The following is a 12,403-nucleotide window of genomic DNA, read 5'->3' as shown; positions in this document are numbered from 1 at the left end:
CGCTCCCGGACCGGCCGAGCCCCGCTGCCGCCGCTAGATGGCGGTCCGACACCGACGGTGGCGGAACGGCGAGGACTGGCACCGGGCCCCCACTGCTGCTGCTGCAGCCCCGGCACGGCCCTGCGCTTTCCCCGGCTCTCGGCAGCGCTCTCTCTCTCCCGCGGGAGTGCCCAGACCACCGACAATCATGGACACAGCCCCGCACCACGGCTGTTTGCGGTTACAACCCGCTGACGGCTGAGCCGAGCAGCCTGGCCCGCATCTGCCTGCGCAGGGATGCAGGCCCCCGCAGCCGGCACCAGCACAACCCAGGCGGGCCGCCAGGCCTCCAGTTTCCAATTCCTGCAGGAAACAAGGGCTCCCTTGGGAATCTCGGCTGTCCCTCCCTAGCACCGTACCCGGCACCCCCCGGCAGCACGGCACTTCCCATCCCCACGTACACACGGGTACAGCGGCGTTGTATCAGCCCTCACAGGGGCTCAGCAGCACTCCTGCCCTGCAGATAATAGTGTGGCATAATTATAATGATTGGACAGAGCCTGCCGGGCCGCAGTTGGCAGGCAGGGTTGCAGTCTCTGCAAGGTAATCCTTTCCAAATCTGCTGCTGATCAAAAGCAGTTTTTCATGGGAATGTACAGGGATGTTACTGCAATGAAAGGCCATTTCTATGCCAAGCGAGCTGCTTCAGTTGAAGTGCTGTTTGTGATAAGGTCTCAGGATTTTTCTGTTACTGGAAATGAAGGGGTATTTTGGTTCTCCGTGTTCTGCCAAAAGCTAGCAGATGAACTGCCTTTGCACTAAGCAAAGTCTAATCCTTGGGCAGATACCACACCTGAGAAACCTTCACCCTCCAAAATCAGGAGTATTCCTACCATGCCAGGAAGAGACTGGCATCCCTTACAGAGGGTGAAGTAAAGCTGGTAATACACTTAGCTGGACTCTGGGTTGTCCCAGCCTGTACTTTAGCACAATAGGAGAGCCCTGGCCTGGGACTAGCATGTTCTGGGTCTTTTTCCCCAGCGCTGTCACAAGCATTTTGCATGATGTTGAAAAAAGCAGCTTTACATTGTCACATCTCACTTCTCTCATTCCCAAAAGACAGGTGGTGACACAAAAGAAACACAAGAAGTTCATGAAAAGCTGTAAGCTGTTCCAGTCTGGGCATGCACTGAGGATATGGGGTTATCAGTCTGAGCTGATGCTTTCAGAGACCTCTGAGATGATCATAAACAACAATTAAGAGTGTTTCAGTAAGAAGCAGCCTAAAATACAGAAGCCAAGGGCTGGTAATTCAAGAACAGCATCATGTTTCTTTACACACTGAATACAGGACATGTGCTGGAAGACATGGTAACCCTTTCTGTCCAAAGCAAACTGAACTCCACTCAGCTTGCAACATATGCAGCAAGCCCAGCTGTTTCCAGAAGCCCCAGCCCCAAAGGCCCGTGGTACCCACTCTCTACTTGATGCAGGCAAACAAAGACAGCATTACTCCAAAGTGGGGATTGGAAAGGGAAAGAAACACAATTCTCTTTGGCTAGAGACTTTTAAAAGGAAATGTTAAATTCCAATCTCCTTGTTTCAAGCTCATTTTAGTTATCATGGAAAGGAAGGGTCAATTTAAAAACTATGTATCTTAAATTCATAGCAACATAAGCATCATCAGCATGTAACTTGTGTCACCATCTTTCAAACAACTGCTTAGTTCAGCTGATATAGACAACTATGTTGTGCATATCAGACCACACATGATAACAGACAGACTATGAATACATGAACTGAATGTCTGGATTGGGAATCTTTACAGACTCTAATTTTTTTTTTTTTTGCCTTTTTCAATGGCTGACATTTGACTACCCCAAAAAACACTGAAGTCAATCATTTCACTGCCTGAAATTTCTCCTGATGTGGAAATTCAATATAATGCCATGTGCCATCCCTCTGTACAGGCATGAATCAAAGCAGATAATCAGAGGCCTGGAGAACACACATACAGGCAAAATCCCTCCCACTAGCATAGGACTGTTTGCCTAGATTTAAAATAAGTCTTAGTACTGATTTCTAAATCAGCTGCTCAATGCCACAAACTACTTTTGATTGCTGTGTTCCTCAGCTTGCAAATATTATGACTTAGCTACCTCCCAGTCCTAGTAAAGTGCTTTTTCCCAGGAAAGCAATGTGCTGCATATGATCTTCCCAGACAAATTATTAACAATGGCCCTTTTTACATCTTCTTGATTAAATCTAGGCAATGTTTTCAATCTTGGATTCGGATGGCTGAGAAATAATCAGGAAAATAACCCTGCCTTTCTATACTCCTCTATAATTTTCCCTGGAAGTTGTTCAATCACCCCTGCATGTTTTTTGTTTCCTTAATACTTACTTTAAAGATTACACCACAGCATCCTGCTGAGTTAAGAAAACAAAACTTTATGCTTACAGGCCAGAAGAGTCCCATGTAGTCAATCAATAGCTGCATTTCTGTCTGTTTTAAAACCAATTCTTTTAGATGCCACTATTCCAAACATTTTTTTCCTGATCAATATCTCTGGCAGCTGTTCAGATAACCTATCAGTGGAACTAATTGCTGTTAAAGCTATGGATCTATGATCAGTCAGGCTGGAGTCTGTTTTTCTTATATGACAGCAATTAAAAAAGCCTCACATAAATTCAACCCATGCAAAGCACAACTACTTTCCAGAATGGGCATATGCCATTTAGCAGAACAAACATTTTTTGGTACTTTCTTTGTCCTCATCACAAAAAAATTAAAATAAACCAAACAAAAACCAAACCAAACCAGGAAAAAAAAAAAACCAAAACAAACCCAAACCAAAATAAACAAACAAACCCCCCACAATCCAAAACACTTGAGAAGTCTTTCCATTACTCCACACCTGTCAGTGTCCTGTCCTGGGCAGTCAGTGTGCTTAACTTTAGGCATGGAAATAACTGTGCTGACTTGAATGGCATGCACACCGTTTATCTTCAAATGCTTGTGGTGTTGAATCAACAGTTCTGTAAAAATACAAAGCCCTCAAGAACGTATTAGTCATTTGGGGGTCGGGGCAGAAAATGGAGAAACCCTCCAAAGTTGCTGGATTTGTCTATACATGGCACAAGAAAACAGGTCAAAATCTACACTAGTGTAAATGAGCGGAACAGTAATAAATCCACGTGACAGCTTGCACCCTGCATTTACAGCTAATGAAGACTCTTTCAGATCCATTTTAAGTAAAGCAAATGCCTATGCTGTAAACAAAACAGTCTCCTCCTCCCTTCAACAGAAGTATTACCAAATGCTTTGGAAGTGACCCCAATCTAGTATTTTGCAGAAGCATCAATATACTCCTTCATGCATGGAATCACTTACAGATGCTGCAGAATGCTGCACTATATTTTAGTGGCACATAGGGAAAATGAGAAGCTCAGAGATGTGCCTGATTGTTAAAGACAGTGAGGCACTGTGGGCAGGGAGGTGAGATTATGGTTTTGATCAAATCCCAGTAAACGAGAGGCAATGAAATGCAGTGAGGCAATTCCGAGAAAGGGAAGTGTCAAGCGTCCTATCCCTGTGCTGACCTGACTGTAAGGTCCTAAATACCACTGGTATAAACAGTTGCAAGCTCATTTTAGTTGGGACCTGCTGATGAAAGCATACTTTGTTTACTAAAGCTGAGTTAATATTCAGACCAGAGCTTTCCCTATCTACATCTCATCTCTTTTGATATGATATTTTCATTTCATTTTTTATATGATATTATCATTTTTATATACCTCATCTCACCTCTTTTGATATGATATTCCTCTAATTAAACACTTATCCTCAATGCTTCAGGTGTAAGCCATTTAAATATGACCTCAGACTGAGTTTAGGGTGGTCTTGGTTAGATCCAAAAGTCACCTGCCAAGGGTAACTGGATACAGTGTGGTGGGCACATATGTAAAACACAGCAAATGGATCTGCAACCAGCCAGGACTACAGAAGAGGGAGCGATTTTAGTTCTCTAACAGAGTCAGTATTAATCAGATCACTATTTATATAAAGTAGCTCATTTTCCACCCTGAATAAAGCAGAGACAGCAGCAGCCCCAAAACTTGGTGGAGCTCTTGTCCAAGTCAGTTACTACACAGGTGAGCATATTCAGTAAAAGTGGGTATTCCCTGCAAGCTCTGCAATTGTAGCTGAAGTGCTGGCTTAAACACCTGACACATGCACCTTATAGCAGTTGTGAATTTGTAGACTATTTAATACATTTTGTAACTTTTCCATGTCTCACTATCTGCTGAGTTTATCTTTACAGTAGAATTTTCTACCTATTCCATGTGCAAACTCAGGTAGCTGAGTTAATACTGCAGCAATTTCTTACCTGAAATAAAAACCATAATTTATGTAGACAAAGAGATAAATGACTATTGTATTTAAATTTTTTTTAAGTGCTGTGGGTTTCTTTCTCAAGGACTACCTTAGCATTTGTTCCTTTCATACCAAACGAGTTGTCTACATGCACAATTTGGTCCTACTTCTCTGATCATCTGAGTTTTAAAGTAACGTATTGTGAATATCACCAAGTACTTCACTTGGCAGAGAAGTGACTGCATTGGTATGCTACCATGGTTTGCAAAACTGCAATTACATCAGCCAATAAAACTGAGAAGGGAAATGGAGAACAACGCTTTACATTAAGTGATACCAATTACAGAGTAAGTACCTGGTGCTAAGAAAAGCGACTGTTATATTTATGTGGTTATATAACTAACAGATTGAGCGAGCTCTTGCCCTTTGCTTATCTCTTAGAATCTTATCATTTCAGGAAATGAGTCTACCTCCTCCATGGGTGATCTCATAAGCCAGGAAATGCAGATTTGAAGCTGGATTGCTGATAGGCCTTTTGGAATAACAGCTGAGCACTGAGTTACATTGCTGTGTTAAAGGTAATGCTCTAATTACTGTGCCTGCACTGAACCACTGGCTGCGCAGGGAACCACGGAAGGGCTGAGGTTGGACGGTAGCCAGTCAGGTTTTGAACCTCTCTGAGAATGGAGATTCCACAACCTCTCTGGGCAACCTGTTCCAGCATTTGACTGCCCTTTCAGTAAAGCAGTTTTCTTACATGTAAGTAGAACTTTCTGAATTTCAGTTTGTGTTCATTGTCTCTTGCCCTTTCATTGTGCACAGATGAGAAGCATCTGGCTCAGTCTTCTTTACATCCCATCACAAGTCTGAACATTCTTGAACTGATATGACCTTTACCAAGCCTTTTTTTTTTTTAACAAATTGAACAAGCCTCTTCTTATGGGTGATGCTCCAAGCCCTTGACCATCTTTGTGTCCTTTTGCTGAACTTGCTTCTCTGTGTCTTTTTCGTATTGAGAAATCAGCACTGGACCCAGTACTCCAGATGTGGCTGCACCAGTGCTGAGTAGAGGGGAACATCATTTCCCTCAGTCTGCTGGCAGCACTCATCCTAATACAGCCAGTGATGCTGTTGGCCCCCTTTGCCACTAGGGTACACTGATGGCTCTTGCTCAACTTGGTGACCACCAAGATCCCCAGGTCGTTTTCTGCAGAGCTGCTTTCTAGCCAGTCAGCCTTTAGAATGTACTGGTAGGTGGGGTTATTCCTCCTCAGTGGCAGGACTTAGCATTTCCCTTTGCTTAATACCATCCAGTCCACTTCACTGCCCCTTTTTTAAGCCCATACTTATGAAGATGTTATGGAAGACAGTGTCAGGAGCTTTACTACAGTAAGATAAAGATTCACTGTTCTCCCCTTGCTCATTATGCTAGTCATCTCATTGTAGCAGGCTATCAAGTTGGTCAGACATGATTTCCCCTTTCTAAACCCATGCTGACTTCTCCCAAGAATGATCCCATTAATTAGTACGTTTGAGAACTAATTCCATTATTATTTCCAGTTTCACCTTCCCAGGGATTCAAGTAAAGCTGACTGACTTGCATTGTCCTAGATCCTATTTCTGAAGATGAGTGACATTTCTTCCAGCCTTCAGGAACCTCCTCAACTGCAATGACTTTTCAGAGATTGAGAGTGGCCTCACTATGACATGGGCCAACTTCCTCAGCACTCAGGGGTGCCTCCCATCAAGTTCCAGGGACTTGCAACTGTCCAGTTCATTTAAACATAGTCTAATTTCATCCTCCTCTACCAAGGATACATCTTCCTTGCTCCAGATGCAAGTAGGATGACTCTGCTTGTTAGGAATTAAATTCTCCATAAAAGACAGAATTCAGGTACAGTGCACACAGCGTGGTTAATCCTTCACCTGCCTACATTCTGCTTTTTAAAAAAGTTATATAGGCTCTTCTTAGTTTAGATCTCCCCTTCTGTAAAACAGAATTTAAAATAAAACACTCTGAGCTTCTCAGCTAGTGGTACTAGTGAGGCTGAGCATCACAGCAAACTGCTAGCTGCAACACCTGCACTTTATATGAGCCAAGGCAGTGCTGGGCTGCTAAAGATCAGCAGTCTGCTGTGAATAGATACGTCTTAGTTAGGGGCTCATTTGCTCACCACACACACCAGGTAAAATTTTCCTTCTGTGTGTTCAGACAAGGGCAATGAGGCTCCTGAAAGGCCTGGAGCACATGGCCTATGAGGATCATCTGAGGGAGCTGGGGTTGTTCAGTCTGGAGATGTGATGGTTTGAAACTGTCTTGACACTGACACAGGAGAAAAGGAGGCTGAGGAGAGACCTCATTGCTCTCTACAGCTACCTGAAGGGAGGTTGGGGCAAGGCGGGGGCCAGCCTTTTCTCCTTGGTGGAAAGCAACAGGACTAGAGGAAATGGTTTCAAGCCGTGCCAGGGGAGGTTCAGGCTGAATGCTAGGAGATTCTTCTTCACAGAGAAGGTTATCAGACACTGGAATGGGCTTGCCAGGGCAGGGGTGGAGTTGCCATCCCTGGAGGTGTTCAAGCAGCGTGTGGAACTGGCACTTAGGGACATGGTTTAGTGTTGACCCATCATTGCTGGGTTGAAGGTTGGACTGGATGGTCTTTGAAGTTTCTTCCAAACAAATCTTTTCTGTGATTCTGTGATTACAGATTTGGTCTTTGATCAGAATACGTAAACACAAGAGACAGGCAGTGGCACCAGAAGCAGGCTTCAATGCACAGGCAACCTCCTTCTGCTACGTCTTACCTCCCTCCAGGACCTGTCACAAGAACCCTCCCTGTGCATTCCTTCCTTATGTTCTCTGCCAAGCCAGATCCGTTTCCATAAGACCCAAGTTGGAGAAGATAGTTGAGCTGCTTATTATGGCAATGACTATGGCACTTACCAGCACAACAGAATCATAGTCCCAGTACAAACTGAGCTGTTTGTAACCCTCAGCCTGTTTTGCTTGTGCAATAAATGAAAACAGAGACAAGTAACACATTCTGGCAGTATTTTTGGCCAGTGGTGATTCAGCACAGATATAAAGGCCTCCAGACTACTCAGAGTTCTCCAACTTTAATATTAGTGGTCTTCTATCAAACTTTCAGAGCTTTAACCCATCCTTCTTCCCAAATGACACTGCAGTGGCTGGGTTACTCCCTTAGAACAGTTTGAGGCAGTACTAATATTGCAAAAGTTGATCAGGTATAATCTGGAGGGTAGGGACCTTAAAATGCCACTCCACTTGATCTGTATCAGCATAATGACACTTTCCCAGGCCTTACTCCATTCTCAGGGTGTGACTAACAATGTGAGAGCTACAGCACCCACTCTCTCCCCTCAGACCTGCTACAAGACAGATCTTCAGGTCTTCATAACCAATGGGTATGTGACTTTGAGATGGAAGTTTTGAATCCTTTTCTCTGAAGATTATTTGAAGCTGAGAGATGGTTGAAAGAAGGAGCGAAACAGCAGCTTACATTTTCTGTTGGTCGTATGCCCAGAGTTGGGATATTCCTATGCACAGGCCAGCAAGTGTTTGTGTTAGTGTCAGCAAGCTTTCTGTTGCTGTGCAACTAGTCAAAGTTGCAAGGAATGGCTGAAAAGCACAAAGAACAACTTGGCATCCAGTTTGCAGTCATGATTATACCAGTTCTTTCTAAGATGGAGCAGGACTTCAAAACATAGCAGGAGTCCTGCTCTGCAAGCCCCTACTTCATATATGGCATGGGCGGAGAGGTAAGAATTTCTGAATGTCATCGTTATGTTCACAGATCACCCTCACTGTCAGGACATTCTATAGAATTGATCTGTACCTATTCTGGGAGGGTTCTCCTAGATGAAGGAGTCATGATGTTGTTGGAAGACAAAGTAGAAAAGCACAGTGCTCCAATGCAAGCATGCCAGTGAGCACAAAGGGGCCTCTCGAGCTGCCAGAGGCAGGCAGGACACATGCACAGTATCTGTACTGCCCTGGTAAGGGGCTTGGATGAGTCCTCATGAAGGAACACTATTTTCATTGCTGCTTTGGCTCTGCTTGGCTCTAATTGTGTCAGATTGTGCACTCATTTGTGTAGGGACTTCAGCTTGACTATGACATTCATCAAAGCTATGAACAGGCATCCTGAGGCCATTTGTCAGAGCCCTGAACCATGGGTAGTTTTAAGATAAGGCATAAGGAAATGGAAAATATCTCTGAAGGGTGGCAAAACCAAAATCAAAACAGAATAATAAAGAGCCCCAAAACCAGAAGAGCTAGAACAAAAGGAGACTAGCAAATGGAGCAGAAATTGTCAGTGGTCTCATCAGGGACAAAGGCAATTGCCCTGTTGCTGCTCTGTCACAAAGAGTGGTCAAAGAAATGAGTCAGCCTTGCAACTCCACATTTCACCTGGCTATGAAAAACTTTCTTGGGCCCTTCTGTGATGTCCACCAGCTTCCTCATGCTGGAGACAGTCTCCCCCTGATTTTTTTTCTTTTTTGGCTTTCCACACACGTAACTCATTAAAGATAAGAAGATACTAGGCTTGACTGTGATGGGTGAAGGGAACAGCTGGAGCGCACATGAAATGGCAGGTCTCATCTGATGCAGAATGTTTGCACTGCAGGAGAGCAATGTAATGGAAGCTACTAATGCAGTACTTCAGTAAAGACAACCCTCATGCAACACCTGACCGTGTGAATATCCACACTTATTATTTATGTAGTTCTTGCTTCTAGTCCCACCTACAGCTGACTCTGTGCTGATGTTTTGGTTACAGATTGGAAAAATCCAAGTATCATTTGACATTAAAGGAAGAAATTAACTTGCTTTCATAACAAAGTAATTCTATATTGGAGGGAAATCTACTCTCCTCCTGGGTCCTGAACAGCAGAAGGATTGCTAGGACAGATAACACTATGATAGGTGCTTAAAAGTAAATTCCCTGCTGTCCTGCAGTCACCTGATGCCCAAACTGCTACAGAGCTCAAAGAAATCAGAATACTCTTGCTAAAAACCAAGTTGTTCATGCTAGTTGTAAAAGTGCACTTTAGCAAAAGAATACAATCAAGATATTCTGTTAAGAGCTGTCAGAACATGACTGTATTACAGAATGAGGCAACTGATATACTTTTAAACTTATTGCATAAGTCTAGAAGCCCACTTGCAACTATGTTTGAAAACTCAAATATAAAAAAGGTCAATGTGGACAGCAACAGCAATGGTGCAGAAGTGTCCAAAGTTTAGGGTGACAGACCAAAATGACTGTCAAAGCAAGTTTGAACAGTAAAAACCCAGCAGTGATAAGTCCTCATTTCCCCCAAATTTGTTCTGAAGTGCTAGCCCATTCATTACCCAAACAGGATATTAGAAACAACACTGGTCCTGTAGAGACTCCGTCTAACATGATGTGTGTTAAAACATTGACATTAAAATACAGCTTACCATAGAAGACAGTCTTTAGTCTCTTTTTAGTCTTACACTTTTTCTTGTGTAAAAAGATCACTTGTCTCATTCTGAGGCTACCTAATGGACTTGGTCTTTGTTAGCCTCAAGAATTCAATGCTGATGACAGGGAGTTCAAATCATGCATGGGTTAGCTGCAAAAAAGTTTCTATTAGGGCTACAGTAGGAAATGCAAAATGGCTTTGCACTAGAAGCCAGTGTTGTGGGGGAAACTGGATTCCTCTGTCTGTGCAGTGGGGAAGTCCTGATTCAGTGTTTGACTATGCCATTGCCTTTCATGAACACCACACACTGCCATATGTTTTCTTGAAATACTGGCCGAGAAAACTATGCTTCCCAGTGTCTCACTCAAAACACAGATTGGTTGATGCTGACATCCCTGCTGGGACCCAGTGTCTGCTGCTGTAGGAGTGATGAGAGAGCAAAGCCATTTGGCTTACTTCCCTTGGAAGGGATTTTCTAGGAACCTATTAACAGCAAGGAATTTCAGTAATGACCCCTATATAAGTATATACACACATATATAGGACTCATCGTAGCATGAACTATAGGATGAACCAGATTATCTAATTTTTATGGTTTGGACAAGAAGCAAGATGGAGATTTACACCCTTCGTTACATTTGCCACATGAAGTTTAAATCAGCACCTAGGACTGCATGCAGACAAATACTCAGCAGATATTCAGGCATGTCCCAGATAGTCCTGTGTATTTAGTCCAAGCTCAGACACTGAAAGCTCTCCGATGAAATAAATGAAGTAGAAAATAATTAACAGGATCAGTTATGCAAAAGTGCACAGCATACAGCATTTCATTCTGCCAGGCTGAGATCAGCCATGACAGCTGCAGTCCCTGAAAGAAGGGCAAGTTTGAGCTTGTCCAAAATGGGTTTGGGAAGCTACAGACCTGTGCTGCTCAGCAGTTTTGCAACAGTTCACACTATGCTATTGGCAGCATAACTAGAAACCTGCATACACTCTCAGGGAAGGGAACTTAATAACAGAAACCTTTCTCTTGTGGTCACAGTTTTACTTCTAAAGAATTTCAGGAAAAATCTCAGTGTCCATTATTCACATGGGTTAGAAGCTGTACTGCTATTACACATTTGCCGGCAACAGAATATGCTCCAAAACTGTTTTTAGTAATTCCAGTGTCAGTGACAGCCCAAGGAAGAATCAGTTCTGGTTCCTAGCCATAGTTTGCGATACGCTCACTGTTATCAGAGCCCTTCTGGCTTTTAACAACCCCACACCTGTGCCATCACATACATAGCATACGGTTTGAACTGCCCCCATACCATATGGTAGAAATGTCAGTTCTACTCACTGCCAGGAATTTTGGGGAGATAAAAAGCAACTCATGTCACAATGCAAGTTTTTGCATATATATAGACTAAATCAATACAAGCACTTTCTTGCCTTTTTAATTAAACTCTTGCAAGCTCTTTATTAATCCTGTTTCCAGAACATTTGATGTTGCAATAAAATACTTTCCTGTGAGCACTTTCCAAGTGAAAAGAAAGAAATTTCTGTAAAATAAATCAACTGATATTTCAAAGCACCTTATCCAGTTGTGAGTGTTAGGCCCATAGACTGCAAGTAAGCCACTAAAGTTGTTAGACAATTGCTTAAATTAAGTAAACTCTTAATTGCTGTGCTCCACCAACATTCATGCTATTTAATCTCTCAAATACAAAGGTCACATTCTCAGCATCTATTCCAGTAACATACAAGGTCTTTTACAGGACATCATACATTATGAGCATGTAGACACTGATTATTCTCCCTACCCCTTGTTTTCTCTTTTCAGCTGTGAGGTAAGGCATCAGGCAAGGCCTGTAAAGCCAGGGAAGAAGCATCTCTGAGGGGAGTGAAGGGGGAAAAAAAGTAAGGAAAAAAAACCCAACCCAAGACGTACAAGTAGGAGTCAATTTATCTAAAAAGATGTAGTTCTAAGAGCTAAATCAGTACCCTGGAAATGATCTTTGTTTAATGTCTATTGTTCCTCCTTTGCTTTTTTGGTATTTTAGGCAGGATTAAAAGTAAAAAGATTATGTTAACACTGCAAGAATGTTACTCCAAGCATTTCCAGTGCAAGTGAAATAAAAAAAGACCTACAGAAATATGTCCAATTTGACAGAGCACCTTGAATACTAGTCCAAGTACTACCACACAGGTCTGAGTGCTGTTGACACTGCTAGTTAACACTAATTCAGCAGAACAGCCTATTTAGCCTTTGGAAACCATTTATTTATTTATACTTCTGAGGCCATAGCAAATAGCTGTTCAGTACAATGCAATTCCCACATCATGCTCCAACACTATTAGAAGAACTGCCCACTACAGGCACCCCATTTACACCTGCTATTGCAGCCTGCAGTGCCAGGGACATAAAAGCACTACCTATTTCACATGCTGTGGCAATAAACTTCATTTCAGTACTGTGATGCAATGCTCTGTGGTGTGTGCACAGAACATTGATTTATGTGACTGCAACTCCAGCATATAGTTCAAAGCTTGAGGCTCTCACTAGTACATAATACCAGCTTGCCTTTATACCTA

Source organism: Indicator indicator, chromosome 13, assembly GCF_027791375.1.
Source record: "Indicator indicator isolate 239-I01 chromosome 13, UM_Iind_1.1, whole genome shotgun sequence".
Taxonomy (NCBI): Eukaryota; Metazoa; Chordata; class Aves; order Piciformes; family Indicatoridae; genus Indicator; species Indicator indicator.
This window is presented reverse-complemented; position numbering follows the sequence as displayed.